Here is a 15,933-nt window from a genome sequence, read left to right as displayed (position 1 = left end):
TTGACATGTGATCTATATGAAGGCAAATGATGTTTAAGATGTTCTGGGTAGAAGGACTTGCATGTACAGCGTCTTTGATCAAATCGTGCATTTTACAGCTCAGGACCAGTATTTGAAGCGCAGAAAAATTATGAAGGTTGCATTAATGTGAACATACTGTTGACACACAAATTTCTTCCACAGAATGACTTGAAATGTGATTTATATGAAGGCAGATGATGTTGAAGGTATTCTGGAATTGCATGGACAGCATATTTGACCAGACTGTGCATTACAGCTCAGGACCAGCATTTAAGAGCAGAAAAATCATGAAGGCTGCCTGTATTAACGTGAAATTCATGTTGACATTTAAATTTCTTCTTCAGAATGACTTGAAATGAAGGCTATATGAAGGCAAATGATGTTTAAGGTGTTCTGGTTTGAAGAAATTGCATGTACAGCATATTTGACCTAACAGTGCATTTAAACTCTGGAGCAGCATTTGAAAAAATCATGAATGCTGCATTAACGTGAACAAAATGTTGACACACAAATTTCATATTCAGAATGACTTGAAATGTGATCAATATTAAGGTAAATGATGTTTACGATGTTCTGGTTGGAAGGAATTGCATGGACAGCATATTTGACGAAACAGTGCATTACAGCTCAGGACCAGCATTTTAAGCGCAGAAAAATCATGAAGGCTGGCTGTATTAACGTGAAATTCATGTTGACATTTAAATTTCTTCTTCAGAATGACATGAAATGCGATCGATATTGAAGGCAAATGATGTTCAAGGTGTTCTGGTTTGAAGAAATTGCATGTACAGCATATTTCACCAAACTGCGCAAAAAAGATCAGGACCAGCATTATAAGAGCAGACAAATCATGAAAGCTGCAGCAACGTGAACATAATGTTGACACACAAATTTCTTCTTCAGAATGACCTGAAATGTGATCTATATGAAGGCAAATGATGTTCAAGGGGTTCTGGTTTGAAGGAATTGCATGGACAGGATATTTGAAAAACTGTGTATTAAGGCTCAGGACCAGCATTTAAGAGCAGAAAAATCATGAAGGCTGCCTGTATTAACGTGAAATTCATGTTGACATTTAAATTTCTTCTTCAGAATGACTTGAAATGAAGGCTATAAGAAGGCAAATGATGTTTAAGGTGTTCTGGTTACAAGAAATTGCATGGACAGGATATTTCACCAAACTGCGCAAAAAAGATCAGGACCAGCATTATAAGAGCAGAAAAATCATGAAAGCTGCAGCAACGTGAACATAATGTTGACACACAAATTTCTTCTTCAGAATGACCTGAAATGTGATCTATATTAAGGTAAGTGATGTTTAAGATGTTCTGGTTAGAAGAAATTTGCATGAACAGTATATTTGACCAAACAGTGCATTTAAACTCTGGAGCAGCATTTGAAAAAAATCATGAATGCTGCATTAACGTGAACAAAATGTTGACACACAAATTTCATATTCAGAATGACTTGAAATGTGATCAATATTAAGGTAAATGATGTTTAAGATGTTCTGGTTGGAAGGAATTGCATGGACAGCATATTTGACGAAACAGTGCATTACAGCTCAGGACCAGCATTTTAAGCGCAGAAAAATCATGAAGGCTGGCTGTATTAACGTGAAATTCATGTTGACATTTAAATTTCTTCTTCAGAATGACATGAAATGCGATCGATATTGAAGGCAAATGATGTTCAAGGTGTTCTGTTTTGAAGAAATTGCATGTACAGCATATTTCACCAAACTGCGCAAAAAAGATCAGGACCAGCATTATAAGAGCAGACAAATCATGAAAGCTGCAGCAACGTGAACATACTGTTGACACACAAATTTCTTCTTCAGAATGACCTGAAATGTGATCTATATGAAGGCAAATGATGTTCAAGGTGATCTGGTTTGAAGGAATTGCATGGACAGGATATTTGAAAAAACTGTGTAATACAGCTCAGGACCAGCATTTTAAGAGCAGAAAAATCATGAAGGCTGAAGTAACGAGAACATAATGTTGACACACAAATTTCAACATCTGAATAACCTGAAATGTGATCTATATGAAGGCAAATGATGTTCAAGGTGTTCTGGTTTGAAGGAATTGCATGGACAGGATATTTGAAAAACTGTGTATTAAGGCTCAGGACCAGCATTTAAGAGCAGAAAAATCATGAAAGCTGCAGCAACGTGAACATAATGTTGACACACAAATTTCTTCTTCAGAATGACCTGAAATGTGATCTATATGACGGAAAATGATGTTTAAGATGTTCTGGTTAGAAGAAATTGCATGTACAGCATATTTGACCACACTGTGCATTTAAACTCTGGAGCAGCATTTGAAAACATCATGAATGCTGCATTAACGTAAACATGATGTTGACACAGACATTCCTTCTTCGGAATGACTTGAAATATTAGCTCGATGGAGGCAAAAGATGTTTAAGATGCTGTGGTTTGAAGCAATAGCACGGACAGGATATTTGAAAAAACTGTGTAATACAGCTCAGGACCAGTATTTTAAGAGCAGAAAAATCATGAAGGCTGAAGTAACGAGAACATGATGTTGACACACAAATTTCAACATCTGAATAACCTGAAATGTGATCTATATGAAGGCAAATGATGTTTAAGGTGTTCTGGTTAGAAGGAATTGCATGGACAAGATATTTCACCAAACTGCGCAAAAAAGATCAGGACCAGCATTATAAGAGCAGAAAAATCATGACAGCTGCAGCAACGTGAACATCATGTTGACACACAAATTTCTTCTTCAGAATGACCTGAAATGTGATCTATATGAAGGCAAATGATGTTCAAGGTGTTCTGGTGTGAAGGAATTGCATGGACAGGATATTTGTAAAAACTGTGTATTACAGCTCAGGACCAGCATTTAAGATCAGAAAAATCATGGAGGCTGCCTGGATTAACGTGAAATTCATGTTGACATTTAAATTTCTTCTTCAGAATGACATGAAATGCGATCTATATGAAGGTAAATGATGTTTAAGGTGTTCTGGTTTGAAGAAATTGCATGTACAGCATATTTCACCAAACTGCGCAAAATAGCTCAGGACCAGCATTATAAGAGCAGAAACATCATGAAAGCTGCAGCAACGAGAACATAATGTTGACACACAAATTTCTTCTTCAGAATGACCTGAAATGTGATCTATATGAAGGCAAATGATGTTTAAGACGTTCTGGTTAGAAGAAATTGAATGTACAGCATATTTGACCACACTGTGCATTTAAACTCTGGAGCAGCATTTGAAAACATCATGAATGCTGCATTAACGTAAACATGATGTTGACACAGACATTCCTTCTTCGGAATGACTTGAAATATTAGCTCTATGGAGGCAAAAGATGTTTAAGATGCTCTGGTTTGAAGCAATAGCATGGACAGGATATTTGAAAAAACTGTGTAATACAGCTCAGGACCAGCATTTTAAGAGCAGAAAAATCATGAAGGCTGAAGTAACGAGAACATAATGTTGACACACAAATTTCAACATCTGAATAACCTGAAATGTGATCTATATGAAGGCAAATGATGTTTAAGGTGTTCTGGTTACAAGAAATTGCATGGACAGGATATTTCACCAAACTGCGCAAAAAAGATCAGGACCAGCATTATAAGAGCAGAAAAATCATGAAAGCTGCAGCAACGTGAACATAATGTTGACACACAAATTTCTTCTTCAGAATGACCTGAAATGTGATCTATAGTAAGGTAAGTGATGTTTAAGATGTTCTGGTTAGAAGAAATTTGCATGAACAGTATATTTGACCAAACAGTGCATTTAAACTCTGGAGCAGCATTTGAAAAAATCATGAACGTGAACAAAATGTTGACACACAAATTTCTTCTTCAGAATGACCTGAAATGTGATCTATATGAAGGCAAATGATGTTTAAGGTGTTCTGGTTTGAAGAAATTGCATGTACAGCATATTTCACCAAACTGCGCAAAAAAGCTCAGGACCAGCAATATAAGAGCAGAAACATCATGAAAGCATGAAATCATGAAGGCTGAAGTAACGAGAACATAATGTTGACACACAAATTTCAACATCTGAATAACCTGAAATGTGATCTATATGAAGGCAAATGATGTTTAAGGTGTTCTGGTTACAAGAAATTGCATGGAAAGGATATTTTAAAAAACTGTGTATTACAGCTCAGAACCAGCATTTTAAGAGCAGAAAAATCATGAAGGCTGAAGTAACGTGAACATAATGTTGACACACAAATTTCTTCTTCAGAATGACCTGAAATGTGATCTATATGAAGTCAAATGATGTTTAAGATGTTCTGGTTAGAAGAAATTTGCATGTACAGCATATTTGACCACACTGTGCATTTAATCTCTGGAGCAGCATTTGAAAACATCATGAATGCTGCATTAACGTAAACATGATGTTGACACAGACATTCCTTCTTCGGAATGACTTGAAATATTAGCTCTATGGAGGCAAAAGATGTTTAAGATGCTCTGGTTTGAAGCAATAGCATGGACAGGATATTTGAAAACACTGTGTAATAAAGCTCAGGACCAGCATTTGAAGAGCAGAAAAATCATGAAGGCTGAAGTAACGAGAACATAATGTTGACACACAAATTTCAACATCTGAATAACCTGAAATGTGATCTATATGAAGGCAAATGATGTTTAAGATGTTCTGGTTAGAAGAAATTTGCATGAACAGTATATTTGACCAAACAGTGCATTTAAACTCTGGAGCAGCATTTGAAAAAATCATGAATGCTGCATTAACGTGAACAAAATGTTGACACACAAATTTCATATTCAGAATGACTTGAAATGTGATCAATATTAAGGTAAATGATGTTTAAGATGTTCTGGTTAGAAGGAATTGCATGGACAGCATATTTGACGAAACAGTGCATTACAGGTCAGGAACAGCATTTTAAGCGCAGAAAAATCATGAAGGTTGGCTGTATTAACGTGAAAGTCATGATGACATTTAAATTTCTTCTTCAGAATGAAATGAAATGCGATCTATATGACGGCAAATGATGTTTAAGGTGTTCTGGTTTGAAGAAATTGCATGTACAGCATATTTCACCAAACTGCGCAAAAAAGATCAGGACCAGCATTATAAGAGCAGACAAATCATGAAAGCTGCAGCAACGTGAACATAATGTTGACACACAAATTTCTTCTTCAGAATGACCTGAAATGTGATCTATATGAAGGCAAATGATGTTCAAGGTGTTCTGGTTTGAAGGAATTGCATGGACAGGATATTTGAAAAAACTGTGTATTACAGCTCAGGACCAGCATTTAAGAGCAGAAAAATCATGAAGGCTGGCTGTATTAACGTGAAATTCATGTTGACATTTAAATTTCTTCTTCAGAATGACATGAAATGAAGGCTATATGAAGGCAAATGATGTTTAAGGTGTTCTGGTTTGAAGAAATTGCATGTACAGCATATTTGACCAAACTGTGCATTTAAACTCTGGAGCAGCATTTGAAAAAATCATGAATGCTGCATTAACGTGAACATAATGTTGACACACAAATTGCATATACAGAATGACTTGACATGTGATCTATATGAAGGCAAATGATGTTTAAGATGTTCTGGGTAGAAGGACTTGCATGTACAGCGTCTTTGATCAAATCGTGCATTTTACAGCTCAGGACCAGTATTTGAAGCGCAGAAAAATTATGAAGGTTGCATTAATGTGAACATACTGTTGACACACAAATTTCTTCCACAGAATGACTTGAAATGTGATTTATATGAAGGCAGATGATGTTGAAGGTATTCTGGAATTGCATGGACAGTATATTTGACCAGACTGTGCATTACAGCTCAGGACCAGCATTTTAAGCGCAGAAAAATCATGAAGGCTGGCTGTATTAACGTGAAATTCATGTTGACATTTAAATTTCTTCTTCAGAACGACATGAAATGCGATCTATATGACGGCAAATGATGTTTAAGGTGTTCTGGTTTGAAGAAATTGCATGTACAGCATATTTCACCAAACTGCGCAAAAAAGCTCAGGACCAGCAATATAAGAGCAGAAACATCATGAAAGCTGCAGCAACGTGAACATAATGTTGACACACAAATTTCTTCTTCAGAATCACCTGAAATGTGATCTATATGAAGGCAAATGATGTTTAAGGTGTTCTGGTTACAAGAAATTGCATGGAAAGGATATTTTAAAAAACTGCGTATTACAGCTCAGAACCAGCATTTTAAGAGCAGAACAATCATGAAGGCTGAAGTAACGTGAACATAATGTTGACACACAAATTTCTTCTTCAGAATGACCTGAAATGTGATCTATATGAAGGCAAATGATGTTTAAGACGTTCTGGTTAGAAGAAATTGAATGTACAGCATATTTGACCACACTGTGCATTTAAACTCTGGAGCAGCATTTGAAAACATCATGAATGCTGCATTAACGTAAACATGATGTTGACACAGACATTCCTTCTTCGGAATGACTTGAAATATTAGCTCTATGGAGGCAAAAGATGTTTAAGATGCTCTGGTTTGAAGCAATAGCATGGACAGGATATTTGAAAAAACTGTGTATTACAGCTCAGAACCAGCATTTTAAGAGCAGAGAAATCATGAAGGCTGAAGTAACGTGAACATAATGTTGACACACAAATTTCTTCTTCAGAATGACCTGAAATGTGATCTATATGAAGGCAAATGATGTTTAAGATGTTCTGGTTAGAAGAAATTTGCATGAACAGTATATTTGACCAAACAGTGCATTTAAACTCTGGAGCAGCATTTGAAAAAATCATGAATGCTGCATTAACGTGAACAAAATGTTGACACACAAATTTCATATTCAGAATGACTTGAAATGTGATCAATATTAAGGTAAATGATGTTTAAGATGTTCTGGTTAGAAGGAATTGCATGGACAGCATATTTGACGAAACAGTGCATTACAGCTCAGGAACAGCATTTTAAGCGCAGAAAAATCATGAAGGTTGGCTGTATTAACGTGAAAGTCATGATGACATTTAAATTTCTTCTTCAGAATGAAATGAAATGCGATCTATATGACGGCAAATGATGTTTAAGGTGTTCTGGTTTGAAGAAATTGCATGTACAGCATATTTCACCAAACTGCGCAAAAAAGATCAGGACCAGCATTATAAGAGCAGACAAATCATGAAAGCTGCAGCAACGTGAACAAAATGTTGACACACAAATTTCTTCTTCAGAATGACCTGAAATGTGATCTATATGAAGGCAAATGATGTTCAAGGTGTTCTGGTTTGAAGGAATTGCATGGACAGGATATTTGAAAAAACTGTGTAATACAGCTCAGGACCAGCATTTTAAGAGCAGAAAAATCATGAAGGCTGAAGTAACGAGAACATAATGTTGACACACAAATTTCTTCTTCAGAATGATCTGAAATGTGATCAATATTAAGGTAAGTGATGTTTAAGGTGTTTTGGTTACAAGAAATTGCATGGACAAGATATTTGAAAAAACTGTGTATTTACAGCTCAGAACCAGCATTTTAAGAGCAGAAAAATCATGAAGGCTGAAGTAACGTGAACATAATGTTGACACACAAATTTCTTCTTCAGACTGACCTGAAATGTGATCAATATTAAGGTAAGTGATGTTTAAGATGTTCTGGTTAGAAGAAATTTGCATGAACAGTATATTTGACCAAACAGTGCATTTAAACTCTGGAGCAGCATTTGAAAAAATCATGAACGTGAACAAAATGTTGACACACAAATTTCTTCTTCAGAATGACCTGAAATGTGATCTATATGAAGGCAAATGATGTTTAAGGTGTTCTGGTTTGAAGAAATTGCATGTACAGCATATTTCACCAAACTGCGCAAAAAAGCTCAGGACCAGCAATATAAGAGCAGAAACATCATGAAAGCATGAAATCATGAAGGCTGAAGTAACGAGAACATAATGTTGACACACAAATTTCAACATCTGAATAACCTGAAATGTGATCTATATGAAGGCAAATGATGTTTAAGGTGTTCTGGTTACAAGAAATTGCATGGAAAGGATATTTTAAAAAACTGCGTATTACAGCTCAGAACCAGCATTTTAAGAGCAGAACAATCATGAAGGCTGAAGTAACGTGAACATAATGTTGACACACAAATTTCTTCTTCAGAATGACCTGAAATGTGATCTATATGAAGGCAAATGATGTTTAAGACGTTCTGGTTAGAAGAAATTGAATGTACAGCATATTTGACCACACTGTGCATTTAAACTCTGGAGCAGCATTTGAAAACATCATGAATGCTGCATTAACGTAAACATGATGTTGACACAGACATTCCTTCTTCGGAATGACTTGAAATATTAGCTCTATGGAGGCAAAAGATGTTTAAGATGCTCTGGTTTGAAGCAATAGCATGGACAGGATATTTGAAAAAACTGTGTAATACAGCCAGGACCAGCATTTTAAGAGCAGACAAATCATGAAGGCTGAAGTAATGTGAACATACTGTTGACACACAAATTGCATATACAGAATGACTTGACATGTGATCTATATGAAGGCAAATGATGTTTAAGATGTTCTGGGTAGAAGGACTTGCATGTACAGCGTCTTTGATCAAATCGTGCATTTTACAGCTCAGGACCAGTATTTGAAGCGCAGAAAAATTATGAAGGTTGCATTAATGTGAACATACTGTTGACACACAAATTTCTTCCACAGAATGACTTGAAATGTGATTTATACGAAGGCAGATGATGTTGAAGGTATTCTGGAATTGCATGGACAGTATATTTGACCAGACTGTGCATTACAGCTCAGGACCAGCATTTTAAGCGCAGAAAAATCATGAAGGCTGGCTGTATTAACGTGAAATTCATGTTATTTAAATTTCTTCTTCAGAACGACATGAAATGCGATCTATATGACGGCAAATGATGTTTAAGGTGTTCTGGTTTGAAGAAATTGCATGTACAGCATATTTCACCAAACTGCGCAACAAAGCGCAGGACCAGCAATATAAGAGCAGAAACATCATGAAAGCTGCAGCAACGTGAACATAATGTTGACACACAAATTTCTTCTTCAGAATGACCTGAAATGTGATCTATATGAAGGCAAATGATGTTTAAGACGTTCTGGTTGGAAGAAATTGAATGTACAGCATATTTGACCACACTGTGCATTTAAACTCTGGAGCAGCATTTGAAAACATCATGAATGCTGCATTAACGTAAACATGATGTTGACACAGACATTCCCTCTTCGGAATGACTTGAAATATTAGCTCTATGGAGGCAAAAGATGTTTAAGATGCTCTGGTTTGAAGCAATAGCATGGACAGGATATTTGAAAAAACTGTGTAATACAGCTCAGGACGAGCATTTTAAGAGCAGAAAAATCATGAAGGCTGAAGTAACGAGAACATAATGTTGACACACAAATTTCAACATCTGAATAACCTGAAATGTGATCTATATGAAGGCAAATGATGTTTAAGGTGTTCTGGTTACAAGAAATTGCATGGAAAGGATATTTGAAAAAACTGTGTATTACAGCTCAGAACCAGCATTTTAAGAGCAGAGAAATCATGAAGGCTGAAGTAACGTGAACATAATGTTGACACACAAATTTCTTCTTCAGAATGACCTGAAATGTGATCTATATGAAGGCAAATGATGTTTAAGATGTTCTGGTTAGAAGAAATTTGCATGAACAGTATATTTGACCAAACAGTGCATTTAAACTCTGGAGCAGCATTTGAAAAAATCATGAATGCTGCATTAACGTGAACAAAATGTTGACACACAAATTTCATATTCAGAATGACTTGAAATGTGATCAATATTAAGGTAAATGATGTTTAAGATGTTCTGGTTAGAAGGAATTGCATGGACAGCATATTTGACGAAACAGTGCATTACAGCTCAGGAACAGCATTTTAAGCGCAGAAAAATCATGAAGGTTGGCTGTATTAACGTGAAAGTCATGATGACATTTAAATTTCTTCTTCAGAATGAAATGAAATGCGATCTATATGACGGCAAATGATGTTTAAGGTGTTCTGGTTTGAAGAAATTGCATGTACAGCATATTTCACCAAACTGCGCAAAAAAGATCAGGACCAGCATTATAAGAGCAGACAAATCATGAAAGCTGCAGCAACGTGAACAAAATGTTGACACACAAATTTCTTCTTCAGAATGACCTGAAATGTGATCTATATGAAGGCAAATGATGTTCAAGGTGTTCTGGTTTGAAGGAATTGCATGGACAGGATATTTGAAAAAACTGTGTAATACAGCTCAGGACCAGCATTTTAAGAGCAGAAAAATCATGAAGGCTGAAGTAACGAGAACATAATGTTGACACACAAATTTCTTCTTCAGAATGATCTGAAATGTGATCAATATTAAGGTAAGTGATGTTTAAGGTGTTCTGGTTACAAGAAATTGCATGGACAAGATATTTGAAAAAATGTGTATTTACAGCTCAGAACCAGCATTTTAAGAGCAGAAAAATCATGAAGGCTGAAGTAACGTGAACATAATGTTGACACACAAATTTCTTGTTCAGACTGACCTGAAATGTGATCAATATTAAGGTAAGTGATGTTTAAGATGTTCTGGTTAGAAGAAATTTGCATGAACAGTATATTTGACCAAACAGTGCATTTAAACTCTGGAGCAGCATTTGAAAAAATCATGAACGTGAACAAAATGTTGACACACAAATTTCTTCTTCAGAATGACCTGAAATGTGATCTATATGAAGGCAAATGATGTTTAAGGTGTTCTGGTTTGAAGAAATTGCATGTACAGCATATTTCACCAAACTGCGCAAAAAAGCTCAGGACCAGCAATATAAGAGCAGAAACATCATGAAAGCATGAAATCATGAAGGCTGAAGTAACGAGAACATAATGTTGACACACAAATTTCAACATCTGAATAACCTGAAATGTGATCTATATGAAGGCAAATGATGTTTAAGGTGTTCTGGTTACAAGAATTGCATGGACAGGATATTTGAAAAAACTGTGTATTACAGCTCAGAACCAGCATTTTAAGAGCAGAGAAATCATGAAGGCTGAAGTAACGTGAACATAATGTTGACACACAAATTTCTTCTTCAGAATGACCTGAAATGTGATCTATATGAAGGCAAATGATGTTTAAGATGTTCTGGTTAGAAGAAATTTGCATGAACAGTATATTTGACCAAACAGTGCATTTAAACTCTGGAGCAGCATTTGAAAAAATCATGAATGCTGCATTAACGTGAACAAAATGTTGACACACAAATTTCATATTCAGAATGACTTGAAATGTGATCAATATTAAGGTAAATGATGTTTAAGATGTTCTGGTTAGAAGGAATTGCATGGACAGCATATTTGACGAAACAGTGCATTACAGCTCAGGAACAGCATTTTAAGCGCAGAAAAATCATGAAGGTTGGCTGTATTAACGTGAAAGTCATGATGACATTTAAATTTCTTCTTCAGAATGAAATGAAATGCGATCTATATGACGGCAAATGATGTTTAAGGTGTTCTGGTTTGAAGAAATTGCATGTACAGCATATTTCACCAAACTGCGCAAAAAAGATCAGGACCAGCATTATAAGAGCAGACAAATCATGAAAGCTGCAGCAACGTGAACAAAATGTTGACACACAAATTTCTTCTTCAGAATGACCTGAAATGTGATCTATATGAAGGCAAATGATGTTCAAGGTGTTCTGGTTTGAAGGAATTGCATGGACAGGATATTTGAAAAAACTGTGTAATACAGCTCAGGACCAGCATTTTAAGAGCAGAAAAATCATGAAGGCTGAAGTAACGAGAACATAATGTTGACACACAAATTTCTTCTTCAGAATGATCTGAAATGTGATCAATATTAAGGTAAGTGATGTTTAAGGTGTTCTGGTTACAAGAAATTGCATGGACAAGATATTTGAAAAAACTGTGTATTTACAGCTCAGAACCAGCATTTTAAGAGCAGAAAAATCATGAAGGCTGAAGTAACGTGAACATAATGTTGACACACAAATTTCTTCTTCAGACTGACCTGAAATGTGATCAATATTAAGGTAAGTGATGTTTAAGATGTTCTGGTTAGAAGAAATTTGCATGAACAGTATATTTGACCAAACAGTGCATTTAAACTCTGGAGCAGCATTTGAAAAAATCATGAACGTGAACAAAATGTTGACACACAAATTTCTTCTTCAGAATGACCTGAAATGTGATCTATATGAAGGCAAATGATGTTTAAGGTGTTCTGGTTTGAAGAAATTGCATGTACAGCATATTTCACCAAACTGCGCAAAAAAGCTCAGGACCAGCAATATAAGAGCAGAAACATCATGAAAGCATGAAATCATGAAGGCTGAAGTAACGAGAACATAATGTTGACACACAAATTTCAACATCTGAATAACCTGAAATGTGATCTATATGAAGGCAAATGATGTTTAAGGTGTTCTGGTTACAAGAAATTGCATGGAAAGGATATTTTAAAAAACTGCGTATTACAGCTCAGAACCAGCATTTTAAGAGCAGAACAATCATGAAGGCTGAAGTAACGTGAACATAATGTTGACACACAAATTTCTTCTTCAGAATGACCTGAAATGTGATCTATATGAAGGCAAATGATGTTTAAGACGTTCTGGTTAGAAGAAATTGAATGTACAGCATATTTGACCACACTGTGCATTTAAACTCTGGAGCAGCATTTGAAAACATCATGAATGCTGCATTAACGTAAACATGATGTTGACACAGACATTCCTTCTTCGGAATGACTTGAAATATTAGCTCTATGGAGGCAAAAGATGTTTAAGATGCTCTGGTTTGAAGCAATAGCATGGACAGGATATTTGAAAAAACTGTGTAATACAGCTCAGGACCAGCATTTTAAGAGCAGAAAAATCATGAAGGCTGAAGTAACGAGAACATAATGTTGACACACAAATTGCATATACAGAATGACTTGACATGTGATCTATATGAAGGCAAATGATGTTTAAGATGTTCTGGGTAGAAGGACTTGCATGTACAGCGTCTTTGATCAAATCGTGCATTTTACAGCTCAGGACCAGTATTTGAAGCGCAGAAAAATTATGAAGGTTGCATTAATGTGAACATACTGTTGACACACAAATTTCTTCCACAGAATGACTTGAAATGTGATTTATACGAAGGCAGATGATGTTGAAGGTATTCTGGAATTGCATGGACAGTATATTTGACCAGACTGTGCATTACAGCTCAGGACCAGCATTTTAAGCGCAGAAAAATCATGAAGGCTGGCTGTATTAACGTGAAATTCATGTTATTTAAATTTCTTCTTCAGAACGACATGAAATGCGATCTATATGACGGCAAATGATGTTTAAGGTGTTCTGGTTTGAAGAAATTGCATGTACAGCATATTTCACCAAACTGCGCAACAAAGCTCAGGACCAGCAATATAAGAGCAGAAACATCATGAAAGCTGCAGCAACGTGAACATAATGTTGACACACAAATTTCTTCTTCAGAATGACCTGAAATGTGATCTATATGAAGGCAAATGATGTTTAAGACGTTCTGGTTGGAAGAAATTGAATGTACAGCATATTTGACCACACTGTGCATTTAAACTCTGGAGCAGCATTTGAAAACATCATGAATGCTGCATTAACGTAAACATGATGTTGACACAGACATTCCCTCTTCGGAATGACTTGAAATATTAGCTCTATGGAGGCAAAAGATGTTTAAGATGCTCTGGTTTGAAGCAATAGCATGGACAGGATATTTGAAAAAACTGTGTAATACAGCTCAGGACGAGCATTTTAAGAGCAGAAAAATCATGAAGGCTGAAGTAACGAGAACATAATGTTGACACACAAATTTCAACATCTGAATAACCTGAAATGTGATCTATATGAAGGCAAATGATGTTTAAGGTGTTCTGGTTACAAGAAATTGCATGGAAAGGATATTTGAAAAAACTGTGTATTACAGCTCAGAACCAGCATTTTAAGAGCAGAAAAATCATGAAGGCTGAAGTAACGTGAACATAATGTTGACACACAAATTTCTTCTTCAGAATGACCTGAAATGTGATCTATATGAAGGCAAATGATGTTTAAGATGTTCTGGTTAGAAGAAATTTGCATGAACAGTATATTTGACCAAACAGTGCATTTAAACTCTGGAGCAGCATTTGAAAAAATCATGAATGCTGCATTAACGTGAACAAAATGTTGACACACAAATTTCATATTCAGAATGACTTGAAATGTGATCAATATTAAGGTAAATGATGTTTAAGATGTTCTGGTTAGAAGGAATTGCATGGACAGCATATTTGACGAAACAGTGCATTACAGCTCAGGAACAGCATTTTAAGCGCAGAAAAATCATGAAGGTTGGCTGTATTAACGTGAAAGTCATGATGACATTTAAATTTCTTCTTCAGAATGAAATGAAATGCGATCTATATGACGGCAAATGATGTTTAAGGTGTTCTGGTTTGAAGAAATTGCATGTACAGCATATTTCACCAAACTGCGCAAAAAAGATCAGGACCAGCATTATAAGAGCAGACAAATCATGAAAGCTGCAGCAACGTGAACAAAATGTTGACACACAAATTTCTTCTTCAGAATGACCTGAAATGTGATCTATATGAAGGCAAATGATGTTCAAGGTGTTCTGGTTTGAAGGATTGCATGGACAGGATATTTGAAAAAACTGTGTAATACAGCTCAGGACCAGCATTTTAAGAGCAGAAAAATCATGAAGGCTGAAGTAACGAGAACATAATGTTGACACACAAATTTCTTCTTCAGAATGATCTGAAATGTGATCAATATTAAGGTAAGTGATGTTTAAGGTGTTCTGGTTACAAGAAATTGCATGGACAAGATATTTGAAAAAACTGTGTATTTACAGCTCAGAACCAGCATTTTAAGAGCAGAAAAATCATGAAGGCTGAAGTAACGTGAACATAATGTTGACACACAAATTTCTTCTTCAGAATGACCTGAAATGTGATCAATATTAAGGTAAGTGATGTTTAAGATGTTCTGGTTAGAAGAAATTTGCATGAACAGTATATTTGACCAAACAGTGCATTTAAACTCTGGAGCAGCATTTGAAAAAATCATGAACGTGAACAAAATGTTGACACACAAATTTCTTCTTCAGAATGACCTGAAATGTGATCTATATGAAGGCAAATGATGTTTAAGGTGTTCTGGTTTGAAGAAATTGCATGTACAGCATATTTCACCAAACTGCGCAAAAAAGCTCAGGACCAGCAATATAAGAGCAGAAACATCATGAAAGCATGAAATCATGAAGGCTGAAGTAACGAGAACATAATGTTGACACACAAATTTCAACATCTGAATAACCTGAAATGTGATCTATATGAAGGCAAATGATGTTTAAGGTGTTCTGGTTACAAGAAATTGCATGGAAAGGATATTTTAAAAAACTGCGTATTACAGCTCAGAACCAGCATTTTAAGAGCAGAACAATCATGAAGGCTGAAGTAACGTGAACATAATGTTGACACACAAATTTCTTCTTCAGAATGACCTGAAATGTGATCTATATGAAGGCAAATGATGTTTAAGACGTTCTGGTTAGAAGAAATTGAATGTACAGCATATTTGACCACACTGTGCATTTAAACTCTGGAGCAGCATTTGAAAACATCATGAATGCTGCATTAACGTAAACATGATGTTGACACAGACATTCCTTCTTCGGAATGACTTGAAATATTAGCTCTATGGAGGCAAAAGATGTTTAAGATGCTCTGGTTTGAAGCAATAGCATGGACAGGATATTTGAAAAAACTGTGTAATACAGCTCAGGACCAGCATTTTAAGAGCAGAAAAATCATGAA

Source organism: Acanthochromis polyacanthus, chromosome 20 (assembly GCF_021347895.1).
Source record: "Acanthochromis polyacanthus isolate Apoly-LR-REF ecotype Palm Island chromosome 20, KAUST_Apoly_ChrSc, whole genome shotgun sequence".
Lineage (NCBI taxonomy): Eukaryota > Metazoa > Chordata > Actinopteri > Pomacentridae > Acanthochromis > Acanthochromis polyacanthus.
The sequence above is the reverse complement of the archived record's forward strand: the minus strand, read 5'-3'. Positions refer to the sequence as shown.